The following is a 16,102-nucleotide window of genomic DNA, read 5'->3' as shown; positions in this document are numbered from 1 at the left end:
CAAGCTTCTAGGCAACACAGCTTCGACAGGCCTCCAGCGCTTATAGCAAACCTGCAAACCCTGGTCGACGACGTTGGACAGAATGTCTGGTGCTTCTCTTCGTTCTCCTCGCCGGTCCCCGTCTACGGTCGGCAGCCTGTCGAGGGTCTGACTTCCAGGGAGCTTTGGCGAAGGTTAGCAGTGCTCGATGGTCTCTCGGAGCTCAGGAAGAGGGTGCCTAACCAGGTCCTCTCTTGGATCAGTCCTCGATGAACTCAACAGCTTTTGGATCAGGTCGAAGCAAATGCAGCAGCAAATCTTCTTCTTCCAGCTGGGCTTCAAGGATAAAACTCAAGTATCAACTTCAGCTTCTGAACTAATTCTAGCAGTGAGAGGCCACCAGATATACTGTTCTGTCTCTCATTAATTCTGCTGGGTCACACTCAGGCAGCCAATCACTCAGAAGGGAATTCAGGCAGTCAGTGCATTAAGGCCATTCTCCTCCCTCTCAGACACTCACAACAAGGAATGTGGATTGGGACAAGTACCCAGCCATTTAGCACTACACACTGCATTCATACAAGCTCGAGCAGGGCTGTCTCAGTCATTGGGTTTCATACCAGACACCAGAAATCCATAACAAGAAGTGCATATTGGTCACACACTCCACTCACCCAGGTCCCACCCACAGGGTGTACCCACAACATACAGTCACTGGGAAGGCTCCAGCCAGTATGGCCTGGACTTCCCCACAATACCATATATGGAACGTCCACCCAACAGCCAGTCAGGGGGAAGGGACAGAGTCAGGGCTTGCCAGGACTTTGTGAAAACAAGATAACAGGCAATAGAAAGCAAGAGGCCACAGGGCCCACCTTGTTTCCTATCAAGAATCAACTGATTCTAATGGCAGGGCCTGGGTATCCCCAAAATGGAGGATACTCAGAGCACCTGTCAAATTCAGCATGGAGCTGCCACCAATCCATACCAAGCTCTGTGGGCCACACACAGATGCCCAAAAACATACACTAGGGGCACAGGGTTGTACCCCCACCCATGGGTGCCGTAAGGGTATCCCAAGGGTCTGTACACCAAACCAAAAATAGGAAGAGCTGCACTGACAGGAGTCCCACATGGACCCCTGGGCAGAAAATAATACAGAACACACATGAAAAATGACTACAGGACAAGGACAGGGAGGCCCTGTTCCTCTAATGCATTTCCAGCATCACAGTCGCCCCCCCACAGACTGAGGTTAGGGTGTCTAATGTCCCACGAGATAGACACCCTCATGCAGACGGTCAGCATACCTTCTGGAGTGGCCATCTGCATTATCGTTACTCTTCCCTGTTCTATGCTCTATGGTGAAGTCTAGCCCTTGCAGGCTAATGGACCACCTGTGCAGTTTCGGTTCTCACCCTTCGTCTGCATAAGCCACTTCAGGGGCTTATGGTCTGTTTGGACCGTAAGGTAGGGCCTAAAATTCCTAAGGCTCCAAACTATTCTGAAACATTACGTTTCAACAGCAGCCCACCTAAGTTCTCCACCCTTGAGTTGTCTACTGATGAATATGATTGGATGTTCCCTCCCTTTTGTCATCTAACTGGCACAAGACAGCTCCAATTCCGGTGTCGCAGGCATCCGTCTGGACGAAAAGGGTTTGCTGTAGTCAGGCACACACAACACAGGTGCCCTACATAGACTTTCTTTCAAGCCATCAAAGGCCCTCTCACAATCTTCCATCCAATTAACCCTCCTTGGTTGCTTGGGTGAAGTCAGAGCTGTCAGAGGTACAGCTATGGTTCCACAGTCTGCCATGCAATTGCGATAATACCCAGTGAGGCCCAAAAAGGCTCTCACCTGGGTTTGAGTAGCGGGAGTCTCTCACTGCTGTATATCCTGTACTTTACTGGGCAGAGGTTGGATTTGACCCCCTCCTACCTCATGACGGAGATATGTGACTTTCCCCTGACCTTTCTGGCACTTGGTGGCCTTGAAAGTGTTGTTAGCCCTTTTCAAGGCCTGCAACACCTTATACAGATGAGTCAAATGCTCTTCCCAGGTGGAACTGTAGACTGCAATGTCGTCTAAGCAGGCCACACAAAAGGCCTACAGCCCACTGAGCGTATGATTGACCAATCTCTGGAAGGTAGCAGGGGCATTCTTCAACCCAAAAGGCATGAGTCTAAACTGGTAAGTCCCTCAGGTGTTGAGAACGCCGTCTTTTCCTTGGCATGGTCTGTCAGAGTTATTTGCCAATAGCCAGAGGTAAGGTGAAAGGTTTTCACAAATTTGGCAGCACCTATGGTATCCACAAGCTCATCAGCCCTGGGCAATGGGTGCGCATCAGTTTCGGTGACTGTATTGACTCATTTGGAGTCCACACAGAACCTCCAATCTTTGGTAGCTGCCTGGGAACTTGCCTTGCGGACAAGGACAACTAGACTGGTTGAGGGTTGTAACGTTCACCTGATTCCCGCAGAGGCGCCGGTCTTGACTGGGCGTATACCGTATCTTCAAAGGTGATGTGTAACACACGGCTGGCTCTTTGGGCTGGACCTCTGTGCACTGTATGTCTGACTCGAAGGGTAAGATGTCTGCAGATAGAAAATATGGGATTAAGGAACTGGGTTATTGAATGTCTCTCTCTTCTTCCCTTTCTCTTCTCCTGTAGAACCCCAAAGGTTAACGCTCTCACCTTAGGTAAGTGAACGCTGTGCTCTCCATCTGCCTCGGGGCAGGGTGCTGTAACCAGTTTCTTCACTGGATAAGGGGAGCAGGCCTCTTGACTTCAGAGGACTGCTGTCCGTCGTTTACTGCACGAACGGTAAGTTTCGAGTAATTCTAATGTCTTTAAAGTCTTTAGTAATGATGTCTCTTGTTTTGCAGGGTTCCGGCGATGGCGGATGACGGGCTGAAGTGAGTTGAAGATGGAGCCCGTGTGATGAATAGAAGCGCCTGGAAGCACGTAAGTAAGCGCTTGTTGCCTGCTTCACGATGCGCTCTAACTGTCTTTTTATTTTGCAGGTACAAGTTCGGAGCGGCTGCAGGGTGCCGGAATACCCACTGGGTTGGATGTGGAAAGGAGTAATGGCACGTGAGTATTAAAGTTCCCCAATGTCTTTAAACGCACCTTGTTTTGTCTTTCAGATGCGGGATGCAGCGCCGAAGGCCTCCGGAGCGTGCGAAGAGTTGGTAAGCTTTTGTCTTTCAGATGCCGGAATGCAGTGTGAAGACCTCCGGAGCGCACGAAGAGTAGGTAAGCCTTTGTCTTTCAGATGCCGGAATGCAGCGCGAGGCGTTGGTGACAGCCGATGGACCAGATAAGTGAAGAGCTGTTACTGAAGACCGTAATGCTAACCTGTTCTTTCTTGTCTTTATAGGTGTTGCTGAAGACTGGATTCAGGATGGTAAGCCTTTTTCCTTAGGCCCAGGATCAGATGCAGAAGACACGATGAGCGTTCTGCTGCAGAGGATGCAGAATAACGCAAAGCAAGATTCATCCATCGGGTGTGGTTTAAATAGCCTCCTGTAGTGCTTAGGTGTCTCCTTCCACAGCCACGCCTAGGTAAGAAAAGAGTTCCTGCTTTCCAGAAGAGTTCCAGTGTTCTGAATCTAGGGAGTGGCTCCTGCCCCACCCAACAGGAAAAGTAGTTCCAAACAGAAGAGGATCAGAGGCTCAACTGGCAGGCAAGTAAGCAGCATGGTCTGCTGCAGGTAAGTCCACCCAAGCATTATGAGCCCGGCGCTTCCAGCGCTGGGACTGGGCATATTTATGAGCCTGGTGCCACTGGCGCCAGGACTGGGTCCAAAAGGTCCCAATTGGGACTGGTTGGCACTCGGAACCTGGGTTATGGATCTGCTTCCAAGGGAGTTGGGAAAACCCTGACCTTTTGGAAGCAGAGATCATGACAGTACCCCCCCTCAAGGCCCCTCCCAAACCGGGCTTCTCCGGGGGTTTTGGCTTGTCAGGAAATGTTCGGTGAAATCTTTTGATTAGGCGAGGAGCGTGGACATATTCAGCAGGTTCCCAGGATCTCTCTTGGGGGCCGTAGCCTTTCCAGTCAATTAGGTAAAATAGTTTAGATTTGGAGATCTTGGAGTCCAGAATGCTTTTGACTTCAAACTCGAGTTCTCCATCAACTAGGATAGGTTTTGGAGATTTAGTTAGTCGGTTTGAGGTTGCACGGGTTTTAATAGAGAGACGTGGAAGACCGGATGTATCTTCATGTGCGGGGGCAAGTCCAACTTGACCGCTACTGGGTTTACTATGGTAGTGATGGAATAGGGACCAAGGTATCTTGGGTTGAATGTGCGTGGCCCTTTTAGAGGTAGATATTTGGTGGATAACCAGACTTGATCCCCTACTTGATATTGAGGGGCTTCCTTCCGATGTTGATCTGCTCCTTTCTTGTATTGTTCTTTAGCCCTTTGAAGGTGAGAAACAGCTTCCTTAAAGGCTTGGGTGATTGCAGGTAGTCTACTGCTGGTGTTTCAAGATCTTGGAGGGGATCCAACTCCGAGGTTCGAGGGTGACTGCCGTACAAAAGAAAAAACGGGGTTTTCCCAGTTCCCGAATGGACAGAGTTATTGTAGGCATATTCGGCTATCCAAAGGATGTCTTTCCAAGTTTTTTCAGTTTGTTGCAGCATGCAGCGTGAATACTGTTCCAGAGTTTGATTGGTCCTCTCGGTTTGTCCGTCGGTCTGAGGGTGGTGACTGGTCGATAGTCTCACATCAATTTGAGCCGACCGACAGCAACTTCGCCAAAAATGAGAAATAAATTGACTACCTCGATCCGAAATTAGAACCGAAGGAAAACCGTGCAGTTGGACGATGTTTTCGAGAAATTCTCGGGCCAGAGTTGCTGCTGTTGGCAAGCCTTTGAGCGGAATGAAATGCGCCATCTTGGAGAATAAATCCACGATTACTAGAATCATATTGTATCCGGAGCATGGAGGTAGATCGGTGATGAAGTCCATAGAAAGCGTATGCCAAGGGCGAGGTGGGATGTCAATAGTGCGTAAGAGGCCTGCTGGTCTTTCCTTTTGACTCTTGTTTTGGGCGCATACTCCACAGGACATTATAAAGTCTCTGATATCTTTTTTCCAAGACGGCCACCAGAAGTAGCGCTTGATCTTTTCTGAGGTCTTGGCCATACCGGGATGTCCTTCCATTAAAGAATCGTGATAACAAGAGATTACTTTTTTCTGTAAATCTGTGCTGGGTAGGTATAATCGTTCTTGGAAATACAATAAGTTGTCCTTTACTGCAAAGTCCTTTCCCTGCAGATGCCAATTCTGTATGTCTGCTGGAGTTACAAGTTGCCTGGCCTTATCCTTAACTTCCTCTATGGATTCTGTGGCGATTACACCCAGAATTCTTTGTTCGGGAATGATTGGTACAGGTTTAGGGTTGATCAAGTGTTCTTCCACTCCCATCCGAGAAAGGGCATCAGCTTTACCGTTCTTTGTACCAGGTCGATAGGTAATTATGAAGTCAAACTCGGCAAAGAATAATGCCCAACGGAGTTGTCTAGAGGATTGGGCTTTTGCGGTTTTTAAATATTGCAGGTTTCGGTGATCCGTAATCACAGTAACGGTGTGTCGGGCCCCCAGCAGATAATGCCGCCAAGCCTTAAAGGCAGACTTGATAGCCAGAAGTTCCTTGTCAGTAATCGTGTAATTGATTTCAGGAGGCGAGAATTTGCAGGACCAAAATGCCACGGGATGCAACTGATTGGTTACCGGGTCCTTTTGTGATAGAACTGCCCCCATGGCAAGGCTTGAAGCATCAGTTTCCACGATGTAGGGGAGTTCGGGGCGAGGGTGTTTTAAGATTGGTGCAGAGATAAATTTAGTCTTCAAATTCTGGAAAGCTTGTTCCGCCTCGGTAGACCATTCAAAACGTTTGTTTTTCTTTAACAAGGCAGTGATGGGCTGGACTATTCGAGAGAATTCGGGGATAAACCTGCGGTAAAAGTTAGCGAAGCCTAACATGCTTTGCACACCTTTTACGGAGGATGGTGATGGCCATTTGAGAACTGCATCGACCTTCTTTGAATCCATACGCACTCCGCCAGGTGATAATATGAATCCCAAGAATTCAACTTCAGTCACGTTGAAAACACATTTTTCCAACTTAGCGAAAAGTTTGTGTTGACGCAATCTTTCGAGGACCATTTTCACGTGTTTCCGATGTTCAGATTCCGATGAAGAATAAACGAGGATGTCGTCAATGTAAACAACAACACACACATCTATGAGCTCTCTGAGGACATCGTTCATAAAATATTGAAAGGCGGCCGGGGCATTGCAAACTCCGAAGGGCATGACCTGATATTCAAATAGTCCATACTTGGTGCGGAAGGCCGTCTTCCATTCATCGCCCTCTTTTACTCGTACCAAGTGGTAAGCTCCTCTAAGATCCAGCTTTGTATATATGCATGCTTTTCTGACTTGGTCCAGGAGTTCGGGGATCAAAGGTAACGGATATCTATTCTTAACGGTGATCTGGTTCAGGGAGCGATAATCTATACAAGTTCTAAGGTCTCCTTCCTTTTTTGGAACGAAGAACAAAGCTGAAGAAGCAGGGGACTTGGAAGGACGAATAAACCCATTTGCCAGGTATTGATCCAGGTATTGTCGAAGGTGAAGGTTCTCAGGCTCGGTGAGGGCATAAATTCTACTACAAGGAGGAGTAGATCCAGGTATCAGGTCTATCTGGCAGTCATAAGACCTATGAGGAGGTAGAGAGTTAGCCTGATCCTTCCGGAAAACATCTTGGTATTCTAGGTATTCGGGAGGTAACTGGGGAGTCTCTGAAGAAATTGCTGCCAGTGCAACACCAGGTGGAGGGTGACAAGTAGAGACACATTCTGGAAACTGGACCGTTCTTGCTCGCCAATCGATCAGAGGATTGTGTTTCTCTAACCAAGGTATTCCTAGAATAATCTGAAACTGAGGGGCCTTGATCACATCGAACACGATCTTCTCATGGTGTCCATCTTGACTTACTAGCGTCACCTCTTGAGTGGTATGCGTTACTGGCCCGGAGGCTATCTCCGTACCATCCACCGTAGTAATGACGTCCTTTACAGCCTTGGGACAAAGGGTTAGATTCATCCTCAAAACCATTTCATGATCCACATAATTGCCGATGGCACCGCTGTCGACATAAGCTTCAATTGCATGTAATCGATCCGGATTATCAGGGCTAATGAGGACCATAGGTATCACGAAATGCGAGGTCACGGAACTGGTTTTCACGCTCGGCAAGAGGACCTCTATTCTTGTCGGGCGAGGTCGTTTCCCTGCTCAGAGTTTGTAACTTTGGTAACTGCAGCTCCTACTGCCTTCTTGGCAGGTTTCACCGGACAGTCTCGAAGAAAGTGCCCTGAGTTTCCGCAATAGAGGCATAATTGCAACTGTTTTCTCCTTTCCCGCTCCTTTTGTGTTAGAGGACCTTTCAGACCCCCTATTTGCATGGGTTCCCCGGAGTCTACTCCTTTGGAAGGAGTTGGCGGTTTGGAAAATACTCGAGCATCAAACTTGGAACGATCGGCCTTCCTGTTCTGCAGTCTGTGATCTATTTGAACGACTAAGTCTATATAGTCCGAACAATCTTGTGGGGGATTCACTACTTGGGCTAACACATCTTTGAGCTCTCCACGTAGACCTCTATAAAACAGCGTAATCCTTTTGTCCTCAGGCCATTGAGTTTCCACTATCAGTCTGTTGAAAGACGCAATATAAGCCAAAAGGTCTTGATTACCTTGTCGCAACGAAAGAAGCTCATTGTCCAAGGCCTGCCCCTGTGAATGTCTTGCGAACAGTTTTTCCATACTGAGCTGAAAAGCTTGAAAATCATGGAGGACCGGATCATCTTGATTTACTAGAGGGATCGACCAGTCTGCTGCATTGCCACTAAGGTACGAAAGCACGAAAGCTACTTTAGCTTGATCAGTTGGAAAAACTGATAAAAAAATAAAATAAATAAATAAAATAAAAAAAAATAAAAATAAAATAAGGCTGCTGGCCGGCATAAGAAATGCAACCGGCACTGATTGATAAATACTGCAAACCTCTTTGGGTCACCAGAAAATCGTTCGGGCGGAGCCAGAGGTACATTCCCAGGTAGGTTGATCTGCACTGGATTCATAGAGGATGTAGAAGGAAGATTTCCCCCAGATGCGGGTAACGGGGTCTGTCCGGCTTGTGACTGTAGCAATTGTCTAGCAAGATCATCTGTTCGCTCCTTGGAAATAATCAGTTCCCTTCTTAGAGCGTTCATTTCCTGACGGGCTGCATGCACTTCTGCCCTTAGTTCCCCAAGTAACTGGGCTAGCTGGTCGGTATCCGAGGTTTCCATAGCGCCTGGACGGGAGTTTTGTGGTAGGCTTTGCGTTCTGTAACGCTCACCTGATTCCCGTAGAGGCGCCGGTCTTGACTGGGCGTATACCGTATCTTCAAAGGTGATGTGTAACACACGGCTGGCTCTTTGGGCTGGACCTCTGTGCACTGTATGTCTGACTCGAAGGGTAAGATGTCTGCAGATAGAAAATATGGGATTAAGGAACTGAGTTATTGAATGTCTCTCTCTTCTTCCCTTTCTCTTCTCCTGTAGAACCCCAAAGGTTAACGCTCTCACCTTAGGTAAGTGAACGCTGTGCTCTCCATCTGCCTCGGGGCAGGGTGCTGTAACCAGTTTCTTCACTGGATAAGGGGAGCAGGCCTCTTGACTTCAGAGGACTGCTGTCCGTCGTTTACTGCACGAACGGTAAGTTTCGAGTAATTCTAATGTCTTTAAAGTCTTTAGTAATGATGTCTCTTGTTTTGCAGGGTTCCGGCGATGGCGGATGACGGGCTGAAGTGAGTTGAAGATGGAGCCCGTGTGATGAATAGAAGCGCCTGGAAGCACGTAAGTAAGCGCTTGTTGCCTGCTTCACGATGCGCTCTAACTGTCTTTTTATTTTGCAGGTACAAGTTCGGAGCTGTGGAGGGTTTTGACCCATGTGGAATCATTAGACGGGGTAAATATGGGGATTAAGCTGTCGCTGCCCATCATTTTACCCCAGAACAAAAATAAATCATTGGAGTGCGTAAAGATGGGGATGCGCTGTCGCCGCCCATCATTTCATCCCAGAATCCAGGAGAGCTGCGCAGTTGTGCGCACACCAAAATGGTTACCTAACTTGCCACCCACCAGTGTAAAGAAAGGTCTTTGTTAACAAAATCCACTGTTACTGATGTCAAAAAGTTGCTGAAATCGTGACTCATTGGACCACTTTAAAGATTCAACCCTTTTGTGGGGTTCCACATAACCATTTTACTGTAAGGAGCCCCATCAAAACAATGTTAAGCAAGGATTTACTACCATGTAAGAACCATTCCTGTTTAGAATGCATTAATCCAAGAAAATCCCAAAATTGCATGCAGTACCAACAGAATCTTCAAGGGGGCGCTGGCGGTCTAAACTCTGACAGGAGAACTGAGTGCAGTAGCTGACAAAGGGATTTGACTTAGCTGACTTCAAAGGCTGCATTTTAATTAAAAATTAGCCACATGCTGTTCCCAGAGGCCTGAAGCCTGGGAAACCCTCACCTCCAGAGCTTCACACCAGGAGTTAGAATCTCACATGACCTCTTGATTGATAGAAGGCAGACTGGCTGGGAGCTTCCCAGAGACCACACAATGGCCCCTTTCCTCTGAAAGGAATATGTTAATTCTGAATGTTTGCTGTCAACAAAGATCTGCCAGCCAGCAGAGATCTGTGACTGACCCACCCAAGTCTTGGAGGCGGACTTCAACACTCTGAGGACTGAATTGAAAGTAAAATATATATTTTACAAAAACACTGATAACTCTTTGTAATCAAATGACAGAAATGTATAACTTTGAGAGCTTTAATTTAAAAAATGTACCTTTAATTCAAGCCTAAACTCGAATTTGTGTGATGTTCTGGGGCAAAACCCCATTGTTTATTAATATTACAGACTCCCTGTTTCAGCTAGACAAAAAAATGCATTGGTATGTGGGTAGATATGTGAGGAACAGTTGTATAAAATTTAATGAAGATCCAATGTTGTTTAGCACATGAAAAAGTGCTAGAAGTTGCCATTTCTGAATGCAAGCTCTTAGAAACAACAGATTTGGACAGAGACATGGCTAAATTCAGCCACACCATGTCTATGTAATTTCAAGCAACTGTGTAACTGTGAAATATGTCTTTTATTATCAAATATAGAATGTGTGCAATCTGACAGAGGAGTGTCCTATCTGCAAGCCATAAAATGACATCCCTCTGACTCACAGTTCATTCCCCAATCAAATGATAAATGGAAGTTTGACCAATTAGAAGCTGAGAGAGAGGTAGGGTCAGTGATGCTAGAACACACCCACATTCTAAACACATAAAAGCAGACAGACAGGACAGATAGGGAGCTTCAATTCCATTTGCTGCAACGCGCTCTGCCGGACCATACAACATCCAGAGATCCAGACTTTACCTCCATCAAACCTCCAGAGAGCCAAACTAGAGACTTCAATCTATCCAGAACTAGAGACCAGACCAGAGGGAGAAAGCAGTGCTGTACCCAGAGAGAAAGCAGTGCTGTGCCCAGAGAGAGACCCGAGCCCAGTCCAAAACCCTGACCAGATCCATGGCGAGGCCCATTTCACTCAAGAATATAGTGTGAGTACCTAGAAAACTGTGCAGAACCAATCTCTTAGTTAAAATAATATAATTCAATCTATTTAACCTAAGTAGAACTGCCTCCTAACTGTCACTTGTCATTTTCTAGTCGCAAGCTGCACTTGTCTTTTTGAACTTTAAAATTTCAAATCTGAAAAACGACCTTCACAAAATCGCTCATATCTCCGCAACCGTTTGTGCTAGAGACTTGCAATAACTTTTATTTGAAAGCTTAGAATCTTAGCTTTGAATCGCACCTGGAACCGCATTCCTACCCCTTATAGTTTTACCGCAATCGCGGAACACGCATCCGCGAATTTTACCGCGATTTGCAAATTTCTTCACATGTAAAAACTGCTGCTGCTTGCCTTCCATTTGCCAGAAATTCGTTTAACCTGCTAACTATCCCTGCCTCATTGCTAGTGTGAGCCTGGACTAATATTAACTAGATACCACTCACCCTGAACCTCTGAAAGGGAATTAAAAAGCATTTCCAGCATATTTCTCATCCATTGCTAGCACATATCAAAGCATTTGGGCCTGTGTTTCAAAACTCCTATCTGTGTTTTCAAACTTCTGTAGTCTAAGCTTGCTGGGGTGAACTGAATCACATTTTATTGCATTTCTGAGAACTGTGTGTTTTCCTTCGATTTCCTTGCCTTGCATCAAGGGGGGGAGGGGATTGCCAGAGAAAAGTGATTACATTGATTGCATTTCTGAGAACTGCGTGCTTTCCTCCCATTCCCTTGCATTGCATAAAGAGGGGGGGAGGGGATTGCCAGAGAAAAGTGATTACCTTGTTTGTTGAAATCATATTGAGTATTTTCTGTATTGCATTTTCATTCAACATTACATCCAGTTGAACTCTATAAAGCATTTTCTACCACATTATACTTCTGTACCTATTTACCAGTGTGCTACCTTATCCATTTCATCTCAACTCCTTAGTAATTATAAAGAAGTGTGCTAGTGCCAGATTCTCCGTTGTTGATCTTTATCATATCAGATTAAGTGTGCTAGTCAATTATTAATTTATTATAAAGTGTGATATATACATCTCTTGTTTAATTTATCAAATAAACCTTTTAACTTGCAAAACAGAACTACTTCTTGGCTCAGTGGGGTCAGGGGGATTCCAAGAGAGGGGTGTTATATAGGGGTAGTCATCCAGAACGCATGAACTGGACCTAAAGATATATCAATAAGGGTTTTCATTCAGTATTCTAGACTAGGCGTTAACTTAGCTGTAGTGCTGAATTGAATCCTCTTACAAATTGGGGGCTCGAGCCGAGACGTTGGGTTAGATTTACCACTTGTGCAGCTTAATACAGTGTGCTAACTGACGGGATACATACATCCGGTCGGATCACCACGCTGCATTACGCTGTGAAGCATTCCTCAAAAGGGACACTCCAAGAAAAGTTCTGTTCTGCAAAAATAAAATACAAACTTCTGTAAGTCAGGACAGAGACCAATCTCTAGAATGACGACCTTAGTAGACATGAAAATAGCCAGAGAGCACCTCTTGCATAAGCTATTTGTGAGAGGTGAATGGACCGAACAGGGCCAGGATGTGTGGTTGCAGGCCATCACACAACAGGTCACTGAAACAGGGTCAGATATATATAGAGATCAGGGTCCCTTACATGTGGCCCTGAGTGAACTATATATGGCTCCTAAAGCCAAAGAGGAACACAATAAGATTGCCAGGATAGCAGCATACCTGTACCTATATATGGGAGACATGCAGGATAGATGTGCTGAAAGCCAAAATCTGGCAAATAGGCAACAGATGGTGTTAGAGAAGGTCCAATCTGACCTGGTCTCTTCTGAGCAGAGGCTGCAGAGGAGCCAGGAGTCAGAAAATGACAGCAGACGGTACATCACTAAAATGAAGGAGGATATGGATGTGCTGCAAAAGGAAAAGTCAGAACAGGATACCAGATTTCTGGCCTTGCAGAAGGAACACCAAGAAGGTTTGGACTCCCTACTGCAAAGCCAGAAAAAGCTGGAGCAACAGCTAGACTTCAATAGGGCATGTGCTGAGCAGGTAGTCACCCTGCAAAGTCACCTAGATAGAGAGAAGGCAGAGAGCAACAAACTAATTCTGAAAGACCTGGATACCCAGGCAGAGTTTGATGAGGAGCGCCAAAAAGCTGTTGCCCTTCAACGGCAAAGGGACGACCTGGCGGCACAAATGCAGGCTCTTAGTCAGGAAAGAGACGCCATAGGCCAGGAAGTCTGCCATTTAAAAAGAAAAATGGAAGAAAATCACCTGGCCCACCAGGGACTGGGTGACCTCCAAAAAGAACACCAGAACTCGTTAGAGCACACCAGGAGGGTGGAGGATGCTCTAGCAAGAAAGGAGCAGGCCAATAGGGACATTGCCCAGGAGGTAACCCTCCTGCAGCAAAGACTGGCCCAGTACTCCAGGACCAATCAGGAAGCACAGAGAGAGACTGAGGCTCTCTGCCAACACAATGATAGGCTCCAACAACAGGTAGCAATGCAGGAGAGACTGATAGAGTCGAGTAAGGCCTTAACAGAGGAACTGAAAGCACAAATGCAGGCTCTTGCATTGCCACAGGGAGCAGGGGCGGATAGAGATGAGGTCCGCTGGGAAAGAGAGACTCCTGACCATAACCGCAGGAGCCCTAACACCAGGGGCCTTCATCTCCCCCAGTCCCTGGACTCTACCACCCCCATGTCCCCTGGCGCACATGAGCACAGGGCCACAGGGATGGCAGATTACTATCCAGCTAAGAGTATGGGGCTCATAGGCCAGTACCACTCAGGAATGGAGGGGTGGGCATCCGGGTATGGGCACCCAAGTACAGTACAGTTCAATGGGGAACCCCTGGAGAGTAGGCCCATTAAGGGCATCCTGAAAACCTCTGCCCAGTTAGGTCAGTGGAGGGGGTACCCATCAAATCCTGGCAGCAAGGAGGAATCTGAAGACTCCTCTGAACTGCGCAGGACACAGGAGACCAGGTCCCCACATTCTGCCAGCCATTCCCAGGCTCGCAGAATCCGGGAAAACCTGGAAGAACAGACGGGAACCTCTGGGAGCAGTGCCTCTGAGTCCGAGGAAGAATGGACAAGGGTTACCCGAACCAAAAAGGCCAATAAGGCAAAAAGGGCCTTGCTTAAGGACCCCTTAAAGCAGATTAAGGCGATCAGGAGCGTCATCACGCCTTACCATAAGAACGCTAAGTATTCTGTTTGGGAGCACTTAGAGTTGTTTGAACAAATGATGGAGACTTTCCATTTGAAGGACAGCCAAAGCTGTATTCAATATGTAAAGTGGACCTTCTCCCCGGAATACTCCAGTTTCTTTGCGGGGCTGGAGGACCAAAATCATTCAAGATGGTCCACCTATAAGGCGGCCATCTTGAAACATTTTTCTGTTCACAGAAATCCTCAAGAGGCTCGCAAGGCAGCCTACAATTTGCAATGTGGGGAGGATCAGGCCCCACAAGAATTTGTGCAGGAGTTAAAGCGTGCTTTTGCACAGACCACAAGAAGGGTGCGCACGGATAGCAGGGAATTTATTAATACGTTTTTCCATGCCTTGCCCAAATATATCATGACCCAGCTCGTGAGGGATTTTCACGAGAAAAGATCTTTAGACTGGGTCATTGAACAGGCTACCCGGATCTATGAGGTGCAGAAACCGGTAGATAGCAAAAGTAATGCCCAGAAAAACCCCAAAGCCAACAGCACCCCTGCTGCTGCCAAGGTGGCAGAGGTAAAGGTCACCCCCGTTTTGGATTTGGAGATGGGGGGGCCTAAAAACCTACCTGCACCTAATAATGCTAGGCCCAGAAAGTCCTCGGGCCAGTCACAGACAGGGAGCCAGGGAGGCAGCCCCACAAATGGGGTCCCTCGCTCTCCTGATTATGTAAGTCCCCGTTACAAGGGAAATCGACCCATCCTGGGTTATGTGTGGACTCCTCCAGCCCAGGGGGGGGATCCAGCCAAGCACCTAACCCAGGGAACTTCCCTCCAAACTTCCCACAGGAGGGCAGAAATTTACCAAACCCTGGGCAGAACTTTTTCCCCAGATATCCACCCGACTTCCAACCCCAAAATCATCCATCCTTCTTTCCCCAATTCCCTGAGCCCAGACCACTGAATCCGGGAGAGGGGAGGCCAAGGGTGGAGGGGTACCCAAATCTTCCCAACCCAGGGTATTACCAGAGGAGGGACAGCTACCCTCCCCGGGATCAGCCCAGGGGAGAAAACAGGGCCCCGTATCAGCCTGAGCGGGTTTCCCAGTTAGAGCGCCAGGTTCAAAACATGGCGCGGGATATGGGTCACATACTGAGGGCTCAGCAGAACCCTCAGATCGGCATGCCGGCGCAGAACGTACCCAACTCTGGACCTGGTGCTCCAGAACAATGACGGGGGCAGCACCCCGATAACTCACCGGTTCCCAGGGAGGAGGCACAAAGGGAAGGGGGGTGTAAAGCCTTGGAGGAAGCTTCCTTCCTCACTTGTAAACAGCCCCTGGAAACCCAGGAACCGGAAACAAAATCTCTTGCCCCTGAAAGTCTGCCTCCTAAGGAGCAGAGGGGGGGTAGGAGAAACAAAAGACCCAAACAGACTCAGTTTGAGGAGGAGGTACAGATCTTCCAATTTGAGGGAGAGGGATCCTCAGAGGATCCTGGGAAAAGGATCTTCTCCTTCAGAGAGGGGGGAACTCCTCCCAAAGAAAAATGGGTCCCTAGGGATGCAAATCCAGACTGGGGAGATGTGGAGACTGAGCTACCGCCGCCCACCATCTCATCCCAGAACCAACCGCAAGAAAATCCCCTGGTTCAAACCCATCCTGGTGACTGCCTCCAAAAAGGGGGGGGCGGCCCAGAACCGGAACCAGGGGAACCCACAATGGCTCTGATCTCCAGTTGCCAACTTTTTCTTTCAGATTCCCAAGGCTCTCCACAGAATTCTGCCCAAAATTCTTCTCTCGCGATGTCCAAAACCAGAAAGTTAGCCCACCAGTTGTCCAAAAATGTACATTATCTGTGCCCCCTTGAGGAGAAGGAGGGAAGATATTATGCCCCGGTACAAGTACAGGGACAGGGTACAATTTTGGCACTGGTGGACACTGGATCTCAAGCTACCCTTCTGTCCAGAAGGGCCTTTGACGAACTGAATGCAGGAAGGGGAGAGAATTACCAAATTCCGCTCACCTCTCTTCCTGGAAAACTGCAGAACTTTGACGGGAAGGAAATTCCCGTTGAGGGGACTGCAGACTTGGACATTAAGATCGGGCGACACAAGTTGAAACACCCGGTCATAGTTGTGACCCCAGAGGGCACCCCTTGTTTACTAGGGAATGACCTCCTGAGAAGGTTGTCACCCCTAATAGATTGCGTAAACAAGGTCCTCTGGACCCAGACTAGCCGACCAATAAAATTAAAACAGA

This window comes from Ambystoma mexicanum, chromosome 9, assembly GCF_040938575.1.
Source record: "Ambystoma mexicanum isolate Mex_15411 chromosome 9, UKY_AmexF1_1, whole genome shotgun sequence".
In the NCBI taxonomy this organism is placed as follows: domain Eukaryota; kingdom Metazoa; phylum Chordata; class Amphibia; order Caudata; family Ambystomatidae; genus Ambystoma; species Ambystoma mexicanum.
The sequence above is the reverse complement of the archived record's forward strand: the minus strand, read 5'-3'. Positions refer to the sequence as shown.